Below are 19,043 nucleotides of genomic sequence, written 5' to 3' on the forward strand. Positions count from 1 at the left end.
TACAGATGAGGAACCAGTGTATAGTAAGTAGATGAGCATAAATCCACACAATCACTATGGCAAATATTACAATCACTATGGCAAATATTACAGGAAATTATCAAAAACATGTTTTACAAAAACGGAGCCAATATGAATAATTGAAGAACAATTTTAAAATACTGACCAAATTGCAGCATGTTGATCACCTAGACATCCTGTAATTGGAACACCACTAACTAGCAAACTTTTGAAATCTCTCCAATAATTTTTGGGGAGAATTGCAGCAGGAATGTTCAAAGCTTTCAACGTTCCTTAATTCCATTCAAGAGTTTTTATATTCATTAGCATAGTTCGAGATGCATTAGAGACATCAATGACATGCAAGCCACCTTTTACTCTGCTGGTTAAATTACTGATTAATCAGGTTCTTTCTTTTCCATTGCAGCCTCCTTTGGAGACTCTTGATTTATATACATCCATAATTTTCAAATCATAAGAAGCCAATGAAAATGGAAAAAGATCCATAAGAGTTATCTCATCTGCTACAGATTTCCTGATTTCTCCACCAGAGACATCTTCAGCTACGGGTGTATCTTCCTTATCCTCTACATCCATCTCTGTTATGCACCCGTATGTCAGAACATGATCTGAACCTCGAACTGCATCCAAATCTGATTTTTAATTAAAATTAGAAAACATCAAGTAGAACAAGTAAACTAATAAAAGAGGCATAACAATTCGAATCAATACACATTTCAGGAATGGAAAAATTAAAATAAAAATCAAAATCAATTAAAGGGCTACACTGTATTTAGTAATTATTTTGTAGTTGTCTGTAATTGCTACATATGCAGAAAAATTCCCACCATAGTTCAATTGCATCCTAACAAATAAACTAGATGTGTTGTCTATGTTCCTAACTCTACCGGTAACAAATAAATAGCATCCTCCCATTTCTCACAAATCTCACAAATGATGGAAAAGATGACCATATAATCTGGATAGAAAAGATGACAGTTTCAGATTTTTCTTTAGATGATTAAAGATGAATTAGCTTGCAAGTTCAATATGATGATGTTTCTGATTTAGAGGCGACCTAATACAAGTGTCTGCAAGTTATGTAAAGTTGTGATGAAACTTTTGTGGTGTTTTTAAAAGTTAATGAAAAGTTTCCAATGTATTTTAATCCTTACTCAGCACTCCAGATTCCTAGTGATAATGTCCAGTCCAAATAATTTTTACAATTCACAAACTTTTAATTTCAGATATATTCCAAAGTGTTAGTGAATTTAACGAGGGGTACATAATAGAACACAATGACTCCAAACCCAAACAAAGATGAATCAGTTATAAACAATGAATCGTACTAAGGTTGCTGAGTTGGTCTACGTTTTCCTGACCAATGGAACGCTCCAACTTCAGCAGCTATTCAACCCATTGCATCAACTTCAGACTTGCACAATAAAGAATATTTTGAAGGTCATCGTTAGTTACAACAGCCTCAATCTACAAAATATATTATCATAATGCAGAATCCTCCCAATCCAAATAAGAGGAAATAATAAGATATTTGAAAGTCTCAAACTCAGTTACAGGTTTCTTGATTGAGAATTTCAAGTTTTCCACGATCCATGTAGCCATTTCATTCTCATTTTCAAGATTTATCCCACCACATGCTTTTACTTCCACAGTCCCATTATTAGGCAGTGAAATCTCCCTTTCCCCTTTTGGCTTCAAGATCTGTAAGCCCTCCATTCCAACCTACGTACACATCATACAATCACAAATGGCAAGAAGAGACAAAGAGAGATAAGTAGATTATTGACATAACATGCCCTAAGTTTAGAATCATCAAGATTAGAAGGAATTATTTATGTTGTACTGTGACACCAACCACATCACAATCAAGCAACAACTGAAAGAAAGACACCAAGAAACAAGGTTTGAGAGGAACGGATAGTTAGATCTGCCCTTTGAGAGAAAAGAGAGGGAGAGGTGGAACATAAAGAGAGAATAAACTCCTTTTATATGCAAGAAGATAGGGTTTTAATTTGGACCATCTGATCAAAGATGAATCAACTGTTCAGAACTAGTCTCCCCATTCAAAATTACATTTTTGCCCTTTGACAGATTATGTATTGAAAATCTTTTGGTTTTGTTTTTCAATTGTTACTTTTTAGGGATAATATATCTATTATCTTTTAAATTATTACTTCAAAAAATAAAAAATCTCTAAATTATCCTTTAAGTTGTTAATTACTTTGTTAATATCCTTTCACATTTTAGATTCCTCTTGTAATTATCTCATGTACTTTGTCCATCACTCCGTCCTCCGCTTTCAATTGAAAAAAAATTGTTCTAAAATTTTAACTTGCCCCAAATTTTCAAAAGTCCCATTGCGTGAATAACCTTTATGTTTCTATAGAATTTGTTCGATGTAAAAAATAGGAAACATACTCCGTCACGTGTCAAAATGCTGGCTAAGTATGAGAAAGAAAATGTCAAATAGACAATAGTTATGAATTTTGAAAGTTCAGGGACAGTTGAAATTTTAGGGTTGTTGAATGTTATTAGATAAAAATGGGATTATTGAATGCAATTTGACAATAATAAAGTGTTATCGGATGCAATTGGACAAGAATACGATTTCATTTAGAACTTTTATAATCAACTCTTGTATAATCTTATAAATACAATTACCTTGATACTAGAACTTATACTATGAATGGTAGAGGTTATCTTGAGAGCCGTTTATCACGTTTTTAAACGTGGTTATAGCTAAAGAGTTTTTTTAACTTCTAAGGGTGAAATTGAGGGTTAAGTGCGTGTATACGGGTTACATCGAATTCAATTTAGGTTTTTTTTTAGCTTTTTGTTATGAAATCAAGTAAACTAATAGAGGTATTTTGATATTTTGATTTATGTGTAATTTTAGAAGTTTTTCTTAGGTGATAATACTAAACATAGATTATTTTAAAGAAAATTTACATTTTTAGGCAAATTAATTGAGAAATATAGTGATTTTTTATTTGATGTTTTTGTTTTTGTTTATTTTTTTATTGAAGGTCGAACCAAAAATATTAAGGTTTGGTTACATTTTAGTATTTTCATGCTATTTGGTACAGTGTTAAATATTCAGTTTTATCGATTCGATATTGAACTAATAACACATCTCTAATGGATTCTAATGCTTATAGAGAGGTCCTCAATTTATGTTGGATTAAATATATCAAAACCAAACAGTACATGAAACTGGATTCATAGTTGGGTCATATGTCACTTGATTCCACCAAATAACTCGAGTTGATCGGACTGAATCACATAATAAATAAATAATTAAATAATATATATAAATATATTTAATTTAAAATTATAATTTTTTAACTGTAACAGAATATATGGATTCATCACTGTATTGAAGTCTAATTATAGCAATTTTTGCATCAAACCATTAGTTTTCAAGATCAACCTTTTTATTATATAAATAAAAAGAAAAAAAAGTCAGTGAATTATAAAAATATAATAAAATGTGTTAGAAAGAATGTATACACTTGAATGGACACGTTAAGCGTCATCCTTAAATATCTTGTTAAATAGTTATAACGTTCTTTGGGTCGTTACTAAGGATTTTATGCCAATAAACACAGTTTGGAAACGGATTAAAGAGTCATAAATTCTTAATTTCAGAACTGCTGTGAGTTCGCCGGCTAGAGAGAGTTCTGTCCGTGCAACTTTATTTCCTTAAGTAATTAATAATCCAAAAATCGTCATTTTTGTCCTAAATAATACATAAAACAAGGAGAAACATGCATCAGCTCTCTAAACACAAAAAAAATAAACACAAACCAACTTGAAAATGCTAAAACATTATCATAAAATGCATGATTAACACAAAAAATATACTAAAAACCACATGAAAATGCACAATTGCTTGTTATAAATGAACAGTTTTTACAAAAATTTCTTTTTGTTTTAGACAATGAAAAGTTTTTTTTTTTTTTTGTTAGATCGGATCTTGGTAAGTTGAGCAACACATTTTTTTAAAGTATATTAACCCTAATATCTTTAATTCAGTTGTTATTTTTATCTAATTCACATGTATTCACCATCCAAATACAACATTTGAAGCACTCAATTCATGGTTTCTGAGTTATATTCTAAAACCTGTCTCCCAAATGCATTTTCAATTCTACAACCCAACAAACTCCATCTCTATAGCTGATAAAATTAATTCTCCCACTATTCAGAATATGTAAATTCTTGATCATCGTCCTCATTGTCGGTTGTAAATTCTTCATCATCCTCCTCGTCACTGTAAGCATCAACTAAAGGGTCATAGAAAAACTCAATATTCAAACACTTATCCAAAATATCACCTTTGAGTATCACATTCCAACACCCTACAATGTTGAGATGAGAAAGGGCTGTGCAGTTAGTAAGTATGGCTTCAAGACCCAATTTTTCAAAAGACCCACAACACATCTCAAGTTTCTTTAGAGGTGACATTGTATTTGCTATCACCATAGCCTCACTATCATCAACTTTCTTAAACATGGCATAGCTCAAGTTTCTTCTCAAATCAATTAGGGCTTTACAATTTTTCCTGAATTCTCCAATCCCTTTGCTAGTGATATTAAAACAAAAACTAATGTCTAACACACTTAAATTCACTAGTGAATTAGCATGTCTTTCCACCATTTTGTCCTTCACTTCACTCATTGGAATTTTTAGCACCTTCAAGTTTGTCCCCCTACAAATACAAAAAAAGATAGATTCATGTAAGTAAATCAAATATTTATGTTCAAGAGAAAGAAATGAATCCACAAAGTCAAAATCTAATTTTTCCTTATTAGACAAATGTTAATTTTCAGCACTTCACTCATTGGAATTTTCAGCACCTTTAGGTTTTCCACCCTACAGAAAACATAAAACATATAGATAGATTCATGTCTGTAAATCAAATGTTTATGTCTAGGAGAAAAAAGAATCTATAAAGTCTAAGTCTAATTTTTCCTTATTAGGGAGTAACTTTAATTCAAAGATGAAATATAAGGAAAACCGTCCAACTCCCTCTTCCATTTTCCTAGTTTCTTCTCATCTTTTTTCTCTCTTTTCTCAAAGCCCCATCATCTATCAAATCTACAATTTTTCCTATTTTGTGAATCTACTTTGAAGAGGAAGATGGAAGTTTATCTTCCTTCTTCCTCCTTCCACCGGTTAGATTTACTGAATTTTTTTATTGTTTTTTTGTCTGTGTTTATATACTTCATCTGAATTGTATCGGCTCTCCATTATTCTTTTGTTTATACCTTTTTCGAATTTAACAGGAGTGGAAGCTGTTTATCTTGTTTGTAGATCAATACATCTACCTGGTTGCAACAAAAGAAAGGATTCACATCTGAATGTTCAGATTGGCTTAAATGACTGGTTTGTAGATGCTTTTCTATGGATTTGGAATTACGATAAGTATAAATTTTCTTGTTCTTTTATGTTTTTAATACCATTTATGGTTATTTTTGCTCTTTGTAGTCGTTTTAGTGCCTTTATGGTTCTTGTAAGGTTTGATTCCTGTGTTTTTCTTGTTGTACTTGCTTGTTCATCTATTAAAGATATAAGTGATTCTATTAAAAAAAAGATGAAATATAAGGAAAGTCTAAAATATCCCAAAACTAGTTTAAATATATTCTTTTTCAACATTAAACCAAATGAACAATCGATTGCCTATCTCTGAAATTAAAATGGATTTTTCTTGACTGTCATAATATCAATGAAGATATCTCAAATCAAAGGAACCATTTTTAAACATTCAAACAGCACAAAAAAAATAGGAAAACATTTTTAATCCATTACCAGTTAGCAGCGTAAAGGAAACCAGGATTTCCAAGCTTGGAAGCAGAGAGCAATGGAAATGAACCTCTATTGCGCTTCATAAGCTTAATGGCCACCCTATCAACATCTTCTATAGAACGGTCCCGTTTCTGTCACCAGACCTAGATGTTGATTTCAGACCAACAATAAGGTCCTTAAACACATGTTAACCAATTTTTGCAGATTAATGAAACCAGTCCTACTCTTTCTTCTATCGTGATTGGGACGAGTATGAAAGCTAGTATATCTGGATTCAAATCCTCCCACAGTGGTGAGGAAGATGAAGTCCTTTTGGACATTTCAACATTATTTTCTTTCTTCTTCACACCCATATTTGCCATTACAACTAAAATTCATAAACAACTTTTGTCTTGAGGAGCCTTTTTCTATTCCTCCCCTCCTTTTTATACACATACTACAACCCTAACATGGGTTGTTTTGGATATTTTTGTGATTATTAAGAGGTAAATGTTTACTTTAACTTGAGAGTTCTTCTGAAATAAAATTTGAGTGTTATCAAATAGCAAAAGACATTTCTCAGTTCTTAAACCCTTTGTAGGTATTCTATTTAGTCACTCTACTTCTATTAATTAAGTCCTTAAAACTTTTTTTTGGCTTAGATCCCCCATTATAAGTTTAAAATCAATTAGATACTTAACCTATTCTTTAAAAAGTCAAATAGATCTCTAACCTTGTATTATATATTATATTTTCAGTCATCAGTTCACCTCTAGTAATCAAATAAACCTAGTCGATGATATATAGACATTTTTTTAAAAATTACTAGGTATAACACTGATTTTGGTTCGATTTAACGGAATATGTTTTTTTTTGGTACATGAATATGTTTTTATTAAAACTTAACTGGTAATCCAAATCTAAAATATTATAAAATATTGATATACTTGAACTGAAAATATAAAATATCTCAACTAAAATTTATTTAAATTATAAGAGGGATTTAAATAACAGTTTTAACCTACATTTGGGACCTAATCGATGATTTTAAATAATTAGAAACCTAATTGAGTTTTAATATATAGATTGATGACCTAATTGATGCTTTTAAAAGGAAAAATCTAATATGACTTTTACGCTATAGTTTAGGGGTTGAATTTAAAAATTGAAAGGTTTAATTGACTAAAAAAATATCCGACCATTGAAGTTTATCTGTTGTAGTTGAAGGGGTTTGACTGAGTCTTCTTTGTTGTGATATTTTCTAGTCATTTAGTTTTTGAATAAGTCTAAATATATCAGTATCTGTGGATTATTTAGTTAGGAAGATTTTAGGAGTTTTAGTTTCAATAGGCTTTATATAGCTCTTATCTTTGTTTTATTGAGGATAAGGCAGATACAGTTTGAATAAGAATTAGACTCCAATTAGACTTCTATTTTCTACAAACTAGTATCAGAGCAAAACAGAAAAGAATTAAGCAGCAGCTTAATTAAGAAAGGGAAAACACGAGAGAGATGACTGAAGAAAAATTCTCAGCCATAATTCCTCATTTTGATGGTCAACACTATGATCATTGGTGTGAGTTAATGGAGAATCTTCTTCGTGCTAAAGGTCTGTTGAGTCTATAAGTGTTGTATGCCCTAGGCCATTCCTTTTGTATATTATAGAGTGTGAATTTTGTATCCAAATGGCAGTTAATAATATATATGTATTCATGTGTAATTATTTGTATTGTTTAATTACTTAATGAATATATATATTAGTCCAAAGATTATTTACAAAGAGATAATATTATTAAGAGTTAATAATAATGAGATATATTTCTTTGGTAAAATAATAATCTTAAATGTTCATAGTCGGTGGATAATGATTTGGACACTCATGTATCCTTAGACTATCACCTCTATTTATTTTCTCGATTAGTATGAGATATTAATCAGAAACAGAAAATCTCATTCTATTTGATATGTTGATATCAGAATAAATATGTGGACATTCAAAGAGGTGAATGGTTCGAACTGTGATGTTAGATAATAATTGCACAAAGGTTTACTCCTAGTCAACATAATTATTATCTAGGTCATAATAGTGCATATAGTCCTTTGACTTGAGGAAACTGAGTTGTTCTTGCGCAGGTAATTATAGTTTGTTCCTGCTTTGTACTGGGATCTTAATTCTGGTAATCCGGCAGTGAATCGATATAGTTAGTTGAGTAGTGTAACAAGAGTTTGCTAATAGAGGATTCATTACTCTAAGTAAATAGAGATAAATCCTAAGATAGTTATTGATTAGTTTTTTGATGGAATGAGTTCCTGGCCAGGACAATAAGACTCATCTTATGAGATAAGTATCAAGGAATGGTTCCTTGATGAGAGTCTTATTTTATCAAAGACTTAATCAATATTTCTTAGTATCTTGACAATTAGGGTTTGACACTTTGTGACTCTAGTCAAGATCGGGATTTTTAATGAAAGGACTTTAGTGCATGGAAATTATGATCGATGGTTCATAATTAGTTTAATTATAAGTTTACTTCAAGTAACTTCATTCCTTAATTGGGACGTCATGGCGCAGTGTGTTAGCTGGAGATCATGACCTTTAGAGGACTATAAGTAAATATAAGTTAAACTTATATAGGATACACTTATAGTACAAGGAAAAGTAAGCATCTTACCCAGTCGTAGAAGCGCTGGTCCTCGGCAAGAAAAGAATTTGGCGGTGTGTACCGGTATTTATACCTCTAGGGGTTGGGAATAGCAAGCTTAGGAAAGTCAGAAAGATATCTTACCCCTGCCTTTAGACGAAAATAAAGAAGTTCCAGAGAGACTATGGTAGTAAGGCGATGAACGTCTTCACTTGGTCACCACCTCCTTAGACTCGGGCTTTGAAAATGTCATCTATCCCTTATCTTTCCTCACACACGAGTTAGGAAGGCGCGGCCAAGACCTGGTGAATTATCGACATTCACTTTGACTCCCCTTCAAGTATTGGAAATCATTGTGACACAAGTCCTCCTATACAGTCAGCGATGTAGCGTGAGTGTGAGCCTTGGATCAAGATGCCCGCCTTGGAGAGCCGTTTTCCTGAGAATCAATCGAGAAGGAAACCGCCCCTCGCTAAGAACTATCCGGGCAAGAAATACAGAAGTGGAAGAAAGGGTGACCAGCTCGACATCGACATGAAAGGATTAAAATTCTTTTTCTTCAAAGAAAGGACCCGGCCAGTCTACCGTGGGGAACCCTCGTTCTTCGTGACGATCAGTCTTAAGTCGTAGCTTTTGGATAGCAAGATTCTCTTAGTCAAGTCCTCCGGCTGCACGATCGAAGGATCTATCTCCATCATATCATGTTTTTACGTAAAGCTCCGAAGACTATAGCTAGTCCATTTCGCTAAGAAGCGGGCCACCTTCAAACGGAGGCTTCTTTGGCTCTTAAGCTCGCAAGCCAGATTTCACTTCATAGACGCGATCTAGATTTCCTTCTTCCTTATCCTTCTTCCTTAAGTCTAAGAACTGCCCGAGATAATTTCATTACATTCCCGATTATGTCCTTGTTCCGCGAGTGAGTTATATATATTAGATAATTTCTATAGAAGAGTAAGATCTTCCATTCCCCATCATATATGGATATTTTCAGTGGTAATGCCATACCCTGTGAAATTTTGAGGAGTTCCTCCAATTTGAGATAAGCTCCTTTAATGAATCAAAAGTCAAATCTGAGAACTTCTCTTCTAAGTTATCTTCAGACAATCCACGGAATCTTAGCCTCCGACCCGCCCTAAAGGCTACGTAGACTGCTAACCTTATTTCAAGGCCCATGCGTCCTATATAAGACGAGATTTCTATGTCTGTCATAAGATATCATCAACAGAATTAACGAAGCTATACGTAGGGATTTTGCCCTTGATAAGGCCTGCCTTGTGAACAGTAGAAAGAAAGATAAGTTCCTTATTCTCTCCATTCAAGTGATGTGATTAAAAAAGTCCTTTTATTACCGTTCTTATACTATAAACGTAAACTCTTTTTTTCTTATCTTATTCAGACGGTGCGTCTTGTGCAGGTTTTGAGTGCCCGCCTTATCCTTATGTGCATTAAGGAAGATAACTTTTAGTTACATAACTTATCTGTGGCGAAGAAGGGACATCGACCAATAGGGGCTAAGAACCTCGTAGTTTCAGTATCTTATGGCAAAGCCTATGCCCTTTGATAATAAGGTTCGCATCTGAACCAAGGTCTGAAACCAGAGAGTCAACCAGAACCGTAGAATCTGTTGAGAGAGAATCGGATGTAAGATGCTAGATAATATCCTTTCCCGAACCGAAGGAAGACGAACTTAGGTACGAGACAAAATCAAAAGAGGAACTCTTTTTGGTTAACCCGATAGGTCTGCCTCTGCCCTTTCATTAGAGGCGGTTCACTCTCCTGCAGTAAGATAATACTAACAAGCCCTCAGGAGACCTATATGTGAAAGAAAAGAGAACTCGATGGAAGACTTGGTTACTTGCGAGGAAAGACAAGAAACTTAAGACCTTACTTAAGGATGTTCGGGTTCGGATAGAATTTTCTCTCTATGGTGAGCAGTACTTTTACCCACACTCTGCTAAGACCTTTGAGAACTTGCCCAAAGACCTCTTATCACTTGTACCGGTCTTAAAGTCCCTACTACTAGCGGATTCTCCGGCTACATTACAATACCTGGCTCCTTATACAGGAGCAGCTCTGGCTGAATATTTTATGTACCGTGAATGACACACTCTAATCATTTATGATGATCTCTCCAAACAAGCGCAGGCTTATCGCCAAATGTCTCTTCTATTACGAAGACCACCAGGTCGTGAAGCTTATCCAGGAGATGTCTTTTATTTGCATTCATGCCTTTTGGAAAGAGCTGCTAAATCAAGTTCTCGTTTAGGTGAAGGAAGCATGACTGCTTTACCAATAGTCGAGACCCAATCAGGAGACGTTTCAGCTTATATTCCTACTAATGTAATTTCCATTACAGACGGACAAATATTCTTATCCGCTGATCTATTCAATGCAGGAATCCGCCCTGCTATTAATGTGGGGATTTCCGTTTCCAGAGTAGGATCTACAGCTCAAATTAAAGCTATGAAACAAGTAGCAGGTAAGCTAAAATTGGAATTGGCTCAATTCGTCGAATTAGAAGTCTTTGCGCAATTCGCTTCTGATCTAGATAAAGCTAATCAGAATCAATTGCAAGAGGTCAGCAATTACGTGAGTTGCTCAAACAATCCCAATCTGCGCCAGGAAGAGATAATTACTATTTATACCGGAACGAATGGTTATCTTGACTCATTAGAAAGAGGACAAGTAAGGTAATTTCTCGTTGAGTTACGTACCTAAAAAAAAATAAACCTCAGTTCGAAGAAAGAATATCTACCAAAACATTCAAAACATTCACCGAAGAAGCATAAATCCTTTTGAAAAAAGCTATTCAGCAACGTTTTCTAGTTCAGGAAGAAGTATAAAGTAATTAATCACTTGTAATCTTTAACTTTAAAATTTGTAATTTTTAATACTGCATTGCCTTTCTAATTAAGAAAGCGATGTTCTGTCGATTCCCAATCTCGAAACTGAGAGTGCGAAGTCACAAGCTGATGAGCTATATGTGAAAAAACCAGTTAAGAAAGGAAAGATATAGCTATCAAGCAGAAACTGGAACACTCACCGAAAACTTAACCCACCAGCCCTTTTCTTTGCTTTTCTGTTACCTCGGTAAGCTACCTATGTATGTCCCTCCCCGAGTTGGTCTGGTAAAGCAACTTCGTAGTCCCGTAAAGCTACTTTTCGTTTCGGCGGACAAGCACTCCTCTATTTTGTTCCTGCGGTCGAGCCAGCAAATCTCCCTCTCCCTTTGGTCGAGCATCTTTGAACCTCTGGGAAAGTAAGTTCCTCAAACCCCCTCTGGTCGAGTAACTACGTACCTTGCAGTCGAGCTTCTTCGAACCTCTCGTTAACAGTTTGGCTCAAGTAACTTCGTACCTTTGGTCGAGCGACTTAGCCTTACCTTAATTAGCCTTAAACCTCCAGTCGAGCGGGAAAGCTACTTAAGTGGGGAAGCTACTTTAGTTCCCCGGGCAAACTACGTAAGTTTTCACCTTGCCGGTCAAGCTACTTTCTTACTAGTTCAATTGCGGAGCCGGAATCGCTAGTAGAGGATCTTCGCTCCCTTCATCAGTCGACTCAATTGCATCGTACCGGAAAACTACGTAAGTTTTCTTCCCGCATCTTCCGCTACTTCGCTCCTTGGTTAAGCTAGTCCGTACCTTGAACTCAAGCTACTGGTCCGGTCGAGTAACGCGGTAAAGCAACTTCCTAGCCCTTAGGCCCCGCTGCTTCCTTTCGTTTCACTCTAGTTCCTTCTTGTTCCTCTCGTTTCACTCGAGCATCTTCAAACCTTTCGTCGAACTCAAGCTACAAAGCTAGTTCAAACCTTCCCGGTAATCAAAGCTTTCTCTTTTGTCCCCCGGTAAAGAAAGTAGGTACCTTCCCCAGCTGGTCAAGCAAGTCTTGCTATTTATCACCCGCAAATTGAATTACATAAGATAGAATCTTTTTTCTTTTTAGCAAATTTAATGCAAAAAAGATGGGTTTTCGTCAAGTTGATCTAGCTTTTTTTGGTGATTTTCCGGCATGCTTAGGAACTTATGAGGTCAGATTGGTAAAGTGTCTAGTGTCCCCGTAAAGCCGACAGAACAGAAAGAAAAGCTAGCCGGCAAACCGGTAAAGCAACTGAAGTAAGTGTTCAGTAAGCCCTCATCTATCTCTTATTACTCTACGATATTGATTATTTACTTTACTATGCTATAGTACTGGTTTTGGCTGACCCGTGTAAGAGGACTACATTGAGCCTTTCCTAGGCTATCATTGAAATCTTACTTTTTATGTTTTACCGAGAAAATTGGATTAAAGAAGATTTCCGCTCGGAGATGGGATCTCAAATCTGAAAACTTTCATTTTACCCGGATTTTTCGTTGAAAGTGAATTTCCCTTCATAGACGATCGTTGAAATCGGACAACTTTCATTTTCCTGGGATTTTTGAATGAAAGTGAATTTCCCTTCAGAGACGATCATTGAAATCGGATAACTTTCATTTTCCTAGGATTTTTGAATGAAAGTGAATTTCCCTTCTACGAAGGTCATTGAAATCTGAAAATTTATGAAACACCGTCTTTTTGGCTTCCAATCACTTTTCCCTTCAAAAATCAAATTTCAATTTGACTTTTTACGTTTTATCCGGTAAAAAAAAATTGCTTGTTTTCGGATTTATCTTCGATAAAGAAAATGCAAATCTTAAGTCTTACGTTTTACCTGCTTGTTTTGGGACATCCGAAGGATGAAAGTCAGTTGTTGCAGCTTTCCCCCTTTCTAGAGCAGAGATCTAGCAACGCATTATAGGCACAGATCATTGGTATTGGATGTATCGTTAGGTTGTGCCGAGTAAAATCCGCTCTGTTTTTTCCATTGCAGAAAAGAGATCCCTTCCCCCCGTATTAAAAAATGATGAATAGTAAGTCTGTGGGGCTGCAGGTACTATGGATCCTCTAACTCCCAATCGGGTTGCCCTCCCAGGTCTCGCCGGTGTAGCCTGTAGGTCGTGATGTGCCTCGAGATGGCCGTCTCCTGTCCCCCTACCGGTGGGGAATCTGCTCCCGGGTTGTCGCTCTGCTGCGTCTGGCCCGTCCTCTAGGCACCTTTGGAAGGCAGAGAGTGGGACAACGTACACGCTTCCCTTTACTCCATAGGGCCTTCTCATCAGTTGCAGGGTTTGGTGGCCCGAAATTGACTTGGCTTAAAAGGCCTCATCTCTAGAAGCCCGGCTCACGAGTCGTCCCTCTCATAGTAGGGTTCCAGATCTCGCCTCGCTCTTGTGACATGCTATCTTTCCCCTCTTTATTCCCAAGTAAAGGGTGAGTCTCATGCGTCAGTTTGTGGATCGCAGTCTCACGCACTAATCCCTACAGGTGCCCGTAGTAGGTCGGCCGCCCTACCTAAACCAAGCATCATATCGGTCCCTAGGCCCCATTGCTGGAAAGGCTCGGCTTCAAAACCGTACGTGGAGCTTCCGCCTCATACGGCTCCTCTAGGGATGGAGGTAGGTCCAGCCCCGCCTTGTGCGGTTAAGGTTGTTGTACACGATCTCATAAAAAAAAGACTCATACTCCGAAATTTTTATCAAAATGGCCCCAGAATTCTATTTCTTCCTTCTGATTTTTTCCCTATCACTAGTTCTTACTCCCGAGCCGAAGCCCACCCACTAAGATCGACTGCCGCTCCTGCCACCGTTTCTCTCTCCATTTCTTTTCGAGAAATACTCCCCCAGAATCCCCCTTAACAGAGTTGGATCTTGTCCGATCCGAGAGCGCCATTCACGGAGCTCTGAGACATCTGTTTTGGTAAGAATTTGGAGCTTGTTCCCCATGATATCGAGGGCGGCTTCTTCCCTATCCTGGAAGGACAACGGATTCTTTGTCAGAGCTTCCTGAATCTGGTTTGAAATTAACTGCCGAATTTCATCGCGGACCCGGGCCTCCTTCTCTTCAGGCGATTCATCCGGGTCTGAGTCCGAATCATGATTCGGATCAGGCCCGTCCGAAACCTCAGAATCCCCGTCTTCCGCCTCAGAATCCCCGTCTTTCGCCTCAGAATCCCCGTCTTCCGCCTCAGAATCTCCGTCTTCCGTGCTGGAGTCCAAACAAAAGGCCTACAGGGATTCCAGATCGCCGAAAATGTAAAAGGAGATTAAGAGGGGGAGGGCTTTAATGAGAAATTCACAAAAAAAATCTAAAAATAGATAATCCAGTTTGGATAGGTTCGTGCACTGATTTACGTTCAATAATCCCAGGAGCTTTCACTTCGACACGTCTTAGCTCGTGATCGCTTAGAGCCCCTCTTCCATCAATTGGTACTCCCAACCCGTCGACCACACGGCCTAGCATAGCCTTTCCCGCCGGAACATGTACAATGGTGGATCCCGTGCGCTTTACAAGATCTCCTTCTTTAATAGAGGTATCATTACCAAAGACAACAATTCCTACATTCTCATTCTCAAGATTCAAGGCAATTCCTTTCACACCGCTTCCAAATTCAACCATTTCCCCAGCTTGTATCTCATTTAATCCATAAACACGTGCAATTCCATCTCTAACTGATACCACTCGACCGATCTCATCCACTTTCAAATTTGTGTAATAGTTAGTAATTCGACGTTCTAGTAGAGTTGTTAGTTCCGAAGCTCTATTTCTGGTAGAGAATTCCATGATGAAAGCAATTATTATTTATTGTAAAGGGGGAATGCCGCTGTGCATAATCCCCCCATATTACCTACGGCGGAGACACTCCCAAATCATAGACCGAAGCAACTCTCTGTCTTCCTGGAGCCTCTCCACCCATGTCGAGACGCTTTGAACATTCATGGAGAGTCTCGACATCGGTCCCCGTGGAGAGCTCGAGATCGTCGAGCAGAACACGGCTGCATTCTTTCCTTTCTCCGGAAGAGGGCGGCTCCACTCCGTGTGCCAATTCATGTTCTCTTATCTGCCCTTCTATTAAGGATAAGTTCCCATAACCGGGCATCTTCCTCATCCGGGTACTCCTACTTTGCGTCACTCTCTTCTTCTTCTTCACTCTCTTCTTGCTGTGCCCCTGCAACATCTAGGGGGAGATTCACAGTCACGGGAAGTAATGGTAGCGTCTTTTGTCCCACGATTGCAATATCATTACTTTTTAGCTTTCTTTGAGGAGGGGCACAGCTCTGGTACAACCCTAGCGCAAGTCCGCTAGTTTAGACTATTCGTGCATGGCCAAAACTTGAATTGACTTCGTAATAATAGAATTCTTTGCGCTTCGCTACTTCGTCGCGAGAGAACTATCTGTTGGCTTCAAAAGGCTCTGTTTTGCACCAGGTTCTCCTTATCCTTAAGTTCAATTTGGGCCCCGAGAGTTCGTTTTGCACGAGATAAGTGGAACAAACGGTTCTCAGAACTAGATTTAAACTGGTTCGAGGGGCTGATTGATCCTTATATAGCAGGGGAGACTGAGCATCTTGTTGGGATGGGTTTCCCGTCTTCAAGTGAATTTGACTTTGATTCCTATTCTAAATTTCGGTCGATTTTCCGAACTCATCTCATTTTAGCTTATTAATTTTAGCTTATTATATCTTATTATATAATAAGAATAATATATAATAAGACGCGTACTTATCTGTGGCACACACAAGCATCAGTCTACTTATACCGGTGTTTGCACGAGAGGTGCTGAGCCATCGACAACTCGGAGTGAACCAATACCAATGACACAATCGATTCGCCGCTTTCTTAGTTACTTTTGTGTTACCCCGGGGAATAGCCCGCAATAAGAGACAAAAGACATATGTTCAGGCTGTGATCTTGGTTTTCGACGATCATATCATAATTAAGAGACAGAAAAAAGATTTGATAGCTTATACTTTAAACCAATGAAATACCCATCTAAGGGACTAAAATGACTCAAGGAATGATCTCAACGGTGCATAAAGTATACACTATCAGCTAGAAATCTGGGACAGATCCAACCTTGCCCTTTGATCAATTCTCCTTCTCGGACCCACGACGACAGATTCTCTGCAGACATACACAGAGTAAGCCTCCTTTGTTTACAGAAAAACCTCCACCCTTAGGTCAGATGCTTATTTCAACCGATTTCCCGCCACGCCAAATCAATCTATAACCACACTCCACTCTTTCAAGGCCGTTGATGCAGCAGAAGCTGTAGAAGTTGTAGAATCCCATGCGAAGAAAGATCCCCAGACTCCCAAAAGAATTCTCGACATTTCACCATCGAAACAGAGGTTTTTCAGAGCACGTGGCGGACGATGCCGCTTCTCTCCCCCAAGAAGCAAAGAGAACTTCAACCGACAGGAATGCAGAACGAAGGGATGGGAACTCAAAAGAGACTCCCTATGGATCCTATATTGGTTCGAAAGGACAGTCTTTATTTAGTTAAAAAGGATGTCACATATCCGCTGCTGTTAGCTTAGTTCTATTTAGTCAACCAACCTTGTCCCTCTTCTTTTATACTATATGTATACGCAATACCAATTTCTTGATAGTGATTGGAATGCCGCCTATGCACTTGCCTTGACTACCTTTATTTGAAGTTGTCTTCCGATGTCGGTCCAGTGGATTAGTATTTTCCCATTGAAAGACTCTTGCTAAGGAGTGGAACACTTGAAGAATCCGTCTTTCTTGCCTATGGAGCAGTATTTTACTATTCATATACAGTAGTTTCCCGTCCTACTCCGTCCTGCTTTTCGGGTATAGTTGTATTTAGCCCGGCGTGGTCGAGCGAGTTTCTTTCCTTCTTCCCCTCTCAGTCCACTAGCAATACACCACTAAGTTAGTACAGCACAGATGCTTTTCATAGCCCTACTAGTCTTAGAACTAGGTAATGCTAACTTAGAGATCAAATAAAATGTAGTAGCTCAGCCCTCTTCTACTGGCAAATGCCTCCAATGCCTCGACATAAGATTTTTGAATGCAAAACTAATGAAAGCTGCTTGTAAAGGGGCGCTTACACAAAGTGGGCTTCGGGGGGAATTGTTCTTTGAAAAGGGTAGGTCAAGGGTGGATCCGGTCTTTGCTCGGAGTTTGGTACGTCACCCGCCCGTGAAGCTGACTCTCTAAGCCGTCGAGCTACTTCCTTTCTTGATTCTATTTCATTAAGGGCGAACTAGAGACCGCTCCGTGGGCTTTCTCCTCTAGCCGGAAGTCGAGCTGCCCTGGAATCAAAGACAGGTTGGGACAAATCCATTCCCTTCCCATATCGTATATGACAGACTTTCGTTCTTGCTTTCTTTCGTTTGGGCTTCATCCTATCCTCTTTCTCCCCTGTCTGCTGCTCTGCTTTAAGCCGAAACAAGGCCAGCGCTAGAAAGAGGACTTTCCCGGGAGAGATAGTGGACGTTCCTTCACCTATGACCGAGTACTTTCCTTCGTCACCCTCTGGTCGACTAAAGCTCACTGCTAAAGGGCGCGGCTGGCCGATTCCCTCTAGTCTAGTGGGTTAACTCATTCACCTTCAATGCGAGAAGTGAAAGTCAAGGGATTGGAGAATCTTTTCTGGGCTGTCTTTCTGTCTTAAATAGATCGATTCATAACTATCTCAATTGGTCGCGGTATCGGTCCTTTTCCTTAGCATTTAGAATGCACTTGATTCATATCTTCGTTCTCACTACCTACCTATGTGGTATCTACAACCAAGCTAGCTGCCTTTCTTCCTCGGGCATATATTGTTTGCCTTAGTTACTGCTTTCCTTGCCTAAAGAGGGTCTGATCCCCCTTTTGTTTTGGTTGCATGAGCTTAGCAACTTTAACTTAGTATTTTAGGATTCATCCCCTGAGGATGATTCAACAGCAAGAACTTCTTCTTTCCTTGATTATCTGAATCGATTCTGGTTCCGCAGCAGCAAATGAATCAGGACTTTGCAGCAGCTTCTTCTCTAACTAAGTCTGCGATTTCTCTTATGAGATTTCTTTCTAGTTAGAGGTCAGCCCAAGACGCTGGCATGAAGGCAACTTATGCTTCGTCAGTGCTGGGTTAAGTCCCTTCTCCTGATTTGATTGCCGGAGGATTCGAATCCCCTGCTATCGGCAGTAACTCTTTATACCTTGCCTTGCTTGGAACTAGCCCGTCTCGCTCAACCCCCGCTTTTATCATTACGATACTATTCTCGATGCTATCCCTTGTTGGTGTGCCCTAGTTCTTAGGCATTGCCCTAATCCCTATAGATCTAGTATGACCATCATATAGGCGTTGTGCAAGTGCCTTGGTAAACGGATCTGCGACATTGTTCTCGGTGTCAACTCTCTGTAATGTAATGTCACCTCTCGCCTAGATCTCCCGGATGAGGTGAAACTTTCTAAGTACATGTTTGGATCTCTTGTGTGATCGGGGCTCGAGTGCTTGTGCTATGGCACCGTTGTTATCACAGAAAACATCAACTGCACCTAGGATATTAGGAACTACACCTAAGTCAGTTACGAACTTCTTGATCCAAACTGCTTCCTTTGCAGCGTCGCATGCAGCTATGTACTCAGCTTCCGTTGTAGAATCGGCAATGGTAGGCTTCTTTGAGGATCTCCAACTAATGGCACCGCCATTCAGGAGAAAAACATAACCAAACTATGATTATTTTTGGTCCTCATCAGTCTCGAAACATGCATCAGTGTAACCTGATA

At 38.1% G+C, this 19,043-nt stretch overlaps 1 pseudogene; it reads left to right on the forward strand.

Moving 5' to 3' along the window:
• Positions 1–7,320: 7,320 nt before the first annotated feature.
• Positions 7,321–11,293, forward strand: LOC136200525 (ATP synthase subunit alpha, chloroplastic-like; annotated as a pseudogene).
• The last annotated feature ends 7,750 nt before the right edge of the window (positions 11,294–19,043 follow it).

This window comes from Euphorbia lathyris, chromosome 7 (assembly GCF_963576675.1).
Source record: "Euphorbia lathyris chromosome 7, ddEupLath1.1, whole genome shotgun sequence".
NCBI classification, from domain to species: Eukaryota; Viridiplantae; Streptophyta; class Magnoliopsida; order Malpighiales; family Euphorbiaceae; genus Euphorbia; species Euphorbia lathyris.